Source organism: Arachis hypogaea, chromosome 2, assembly GCF_003086295.3.
Source record: "Arachis hypogaea cultivar Tifrunner chromosome 2, arahy.Tifrunner.gnm2.J5K5, whole genome shotgun sequence".
NCBI lineage: Eukaryota > Viridiplantae > Streptophyta > Magnoliopsida > Fabales > Fabaceae > Arachis > Arachis hypogaea.
The window spans coordinates 81,544,927-81,549,448 of record NC_092037.1 but is presented as its reverse complement, the minus strand read 5'-3'; the positions used below and the strand labels follow the sequence as shown (position 1 = coordinate 81,549,448).

At 43.2% G+C, this 4,522-nt stretch overlaps 1 non-coding gene across 1 annotated transcript; it reads right to left on the bottom strand.

The window, feature by feature from the left end:
- Window positions 1–495: 495 nt before the first annotated feature.
- Window positions 496–603, bottom strand: LOC112762655 (small nucleolar RNA R71). The gene has a single exon (XR_003182741.1). It is a non-coding gene; the product is annotated as a small nucleolar RNA R71 (small nucleolar RNA).
- Between the last annotated feature and the right edge of the window lie 3,919 nt (window positions 604–4,522).

Below are 4,522 nucleotides of genomic sequence, written 5' to 3'. Positions count from 1 at the left end.
AACCTGAAAGGACTCTGAAGAAGAAGCTAAGAGAAGCCAAAGCACAACAATTTGGAGAAAACCTTACAGAGAATCTCGAAAAAGAGAGAGACATGGCCGAACCCAATAACAATGGTGGAGGCGCAAGGAGGATGCTTGGTGACTATACTACACCTACTTCCAAATTTGATGGAAGAAGCATCTCAATCCCTGCCATTGGAGCAAACAATTTTGAGCTGAAACCTCAACTAGTTACTCTAATGCAACAGAACTACAAGTTTCATGGACTTCCATCAGATGATCCCTACCAGTTTTTAACTGAGTTCTTGCAGTTCTATGAGACTGTTAAGACTAATGGAGTAGATCTTGAAGTCTACAGGCTCATGCTTTTCCCTTTTTGTTGTAAGAGTCAAAGCTAGAACATGGTTGGACTCACAACCTAAAGATAGCCTGGACTCTTGGGATAAGCTGGTCACGGCCTTCTTGGCCAAGTTCTTTCCTCTTCAAAAGCTGAGCAAGCTTAGAGTGGATGTTCAGACCTTCAAGCAAAAAGATGGTGAATCCCTCTATGAAGCTTGGGAAAGATACAAGCAGATGACCAAAAAGTGTCCTTCTGACATGCTTTCAGAGTGGACCATTTTGGATATATTCTATTATGGTCTATCTGAGTTCTCTAAGATGCCACTGGACCATTCTGCAGGTGGATCCATTCACCTCAAGAAAACGCCTGCAGAAGCTCAAGAACTCATTGACATGGTTGCAAATAACCAATTCATGTACACTTTTGAGAGGAATCCTGTGAGTAATGGGACGCCTCATAAGAGAGGAGTTCTTGAAATTGATGCTCTAAATGCCATATTGGCTCAGAACAAAATGTTGACTCAGCAAGTCAACATGATTTTTCAAAGTCTGAATGGATGGCAAAATGCATCCAACAGTACTAAAGAGGCATCTTCTGAAGAAGAAGCTTATGATCCTGAGAACCCTGCAATGGCAGAGGTAAATTACATGGGTGAACCTTATGGAAACACCTATAATTCCTCATGGAGAAATCATCCAAACTTCTCATGGAAGGATCAACAAAAGCCTCAACAAGGCTTTAATAATGGTGGAAGAAACAGGCTTAGCAATAACAAGTCTTTTCCATCATCTTCTCAGCAACAGACAAAGAATTCTGAGCAGAGCTCCTCTAGCTTAGCAAACATAGTCTCTAATCTGTCTAAGGCCACTTTAAGTTTCATGAGTGAAACAAGGTCCTCCATTAGAAATTTGGAGGCACAAGTGGGCCATCTGAGTAAGAAAATTGCTGGAACTCCTCCTAGTACTCTCCCAAGCAATATAGAAGAGAATCCAAAAAGAGAGTGCATGGCCATTGATATAATCAATATAGCCGAATGCACAAAGGAGGAGAAGGACGTGAATCCCAGTGAGAAAGACCTCCTGGGACGTCCTCTAAACAAAAAGGAGTTCCAAACTGAGGAACCTAATGAATCTGAGGCTCACCTAGAGACCATAGAGATTCCATTGAACCTCCTTTTGCCATTCATGAGCTCTGAGAACTATTCTTCCTCTGAAGAGGATGAAGATGTAACTGAAGAACAAGTTGCTCAATATCTAAGAGCCATCATGAAGCTGAAGGCCAAGTTGTTTGGTAATGAGACTTGGAAAGGTGAACCTCCCTTACTCATTAGTGAACTAGATACATGGGTTCAGAAAACTCTACCTCAAAAGAAACAAGATCCTGGTAAATTCTTAATACCCTGTACCATAGGCACTATGACATTTGAGAAGGCTCTGTGTGACCTGGGGTCAGGTATAAATCTTATGCCACTCTCTGTAATAGAGAAGCTGGGGATCTTTGAGGTACAAGCTGCAAGAATCTCATTAGAGATGGCAGACAAGTCAATAAAACAAGCTTATAGATTGGTAGAGGACGTGTTAGTAAATGTTAAAGGCATTTACATCCCTGGTGATTTCATAATCCTAGACACTGGAAAGGAGGAGGATGAATGCATCATCCTTGGAAGACCCTTCCTAGCCACAGCAGGAGCTGTGATTGATGTTGACAGACGTGAACTAGTTCTTTAATTGAATAGGGACTACCTTGTGTTTAAAGCTCAAGGTTATCTTTCTGTAAACATGGAGAGGAAGCATGAAAAGCTTCTCTCAATACAGAGTCAAACAAAGCCCCACAGTCAAACTCTAAGTTTGGTGTTGGGGGGCCACAACCAAACTCTAAGTTTCGTGTTGAACTCCCACATTTAAACTCTAAATTTGGTGTTGGGAGGTCCCAACAATACTCTGATAATCTGTGAAGCTCCATGAGAGCTCACTGTCAAGCTATTGACATTAAAGAAGCGCTTATTGGGAGGCAACCCAATTTTTATTTATCTATATTTTCTATTGTTCTTTTATGTTTTATTAGTTCATGATCATGTGGAGTCACAAAACAATTGCAAAAATTAAAAACAGAATCAAAAACAGCAGAAGAAATAGCACACCCTGGAGGAAGAGCCTACTGGCGTTTAAACGCCAGTAAGGAGCATCTGGCTGGTGTTCAACGCCAGAATAGAGCATGAATCTGGCATTGAATGCCAGAAACAAGCAGCAGTCTGGCGTTTAAACGCCAGGATTTCACCCTGAGAAAAGCTGGTGTTTAACGCCAGCAACAAGCATCAGGCTGGCGTTAAACGCTAGAAACATGCTACATTTGGGCATTTAACGCCAGAAACAAGCTTCAGTCTGGCGTTAAATGCCAGGATTGCAGGCAGAGAGCATTTTACACGCCTAATTGGTGCAGGGATGATTCATCCTTGACACCTCAGGATCTAGGGACCCCACAGGATCACCTCAGGATTTGTGGACCCCACAGGATCTCCACCTACCTCAACTCACCTTCTCTCCTCTTCACACAATCCAATAACACTCTTCCTCAAACACCCTTCACCAATCACCTCAATATCTCTTCCCCATCAACTCTTCACCACTCACATCCATCCACTCTTCCCCATAAACCCCACCTACCTTCAAATTCAAAATCTCTTTCCCACCCAAACCCACCCTAAATGGCCAAACCTACTACCCTCTCCCTCCACTATATAAACCCCTCCATCCTTCTTCATTTTCACACAACACAACCCTCTCTTCTCCCCCTTGGCCGAAACCCACACATCTCTCCCTCTCCTCCATATCTTCTTCTTCTTCTTCTATTCTTTTTTTTTCTTTGCTCGAGGGCGAGCAACATTCTAAGTTTGGTGTGATAAAAGCATAGCTTTTTTTGTTTTTCCATAACCATTGATGGCACATAAGGCCGGAGAAACCTCTAGAAAGAGAAAAGGGAAGACAAAAGCTTCCACCTCCGAGTCATGAGAGATGGAGAGATTCATCTCAAAAGCCCATCAAGACCACTTCTATGAAGTTGTGGCTAAGAAGAAGGTGATCCCTAAGGTCCCTTTCATGCTCAAGAAAAATGAGTATCCGGAGATCCAACATGAAATCCAAAGAAAAGGTTGGGAAGTTCTTACCAACCACATTTAACAAGTCGGAATCTTAATAGTTCAAGAGTTCTATGCCAATGCATGGATCACTAGGAACCATGATCAAAGTATGAACTCGAACCCAAAGAATTATCTTACAACGTGTTCCGAGGGTTACCTGAAACTGTAGGTCAATCTCGGACGAGATCTTCTGTGCTGGTCGGAGCCGACGTGTCCGGCAGGTGTATGGCGGCCGGAGCTGGTGTGTCCGACTTGTGGAATTGAGAATGCTGCTGATCCCTTGTCACCGAAGGGTGGGGGTACCTGCAAGGGACTCCGATGCTTAAGTTAGCAAGGGTATTAAACAGGTATTGAGTAGAATCAGAGTATGAGTTATACCTGGGTGCTCTAGTGTATTTATAATGGTGAGGAGTGACCTCTCTGGAGATAAGATAGTTATCTTATCTTATCTTATCTTATCTTTGAGTGAAGTCATCTTATCTTTAGCGGAACCACCTTTATCTTTCTGGGCTTTAGCTGCCTTTAGATTGGGCTGTGTTCCTTCATTTTGGGCCTGTTTTGGGCTCCTTTGGCGATTTGGCCAAGCTCTTTGAGAAGAGGTCGGGCATTGGCCGAGCTCTTTGAGAAGAGGTCGGATAGTCTGACCTGAAGAGGTCGGTCGGCTTGTCGCTAAACATCCCGGGTCGGACAGCTTGACCCAGGGTATAAACAGTGCCCCTGCTTGAGTTCGATCTTTCCGTGAGATCGTGCTTTTCAGAGCTTCGATATCTTTTGGAAGTCGTGCTCAAGCATCTGTCTAGCTTGTTTCTTCATTGCTTTGCAATCTTTGCAGATTTTCTAGAGGTTTGGTACTTCAAAGTCTAACCTCTTTTGAGTGGTAGTGTGGGTTTTCTACCCTTGCCTTCTGGATCACGCCTTGCTTTTAAGTTTGTGTTGACAACCCTTTGCTTTGGCGAAGCTATCCTTGCGGCTTGATATCCGGCCTTTTTGTGACTTGTCCAATGACATTTTAGTGTTCTTTATATAGAACCTTTTTTAGTCTCGGA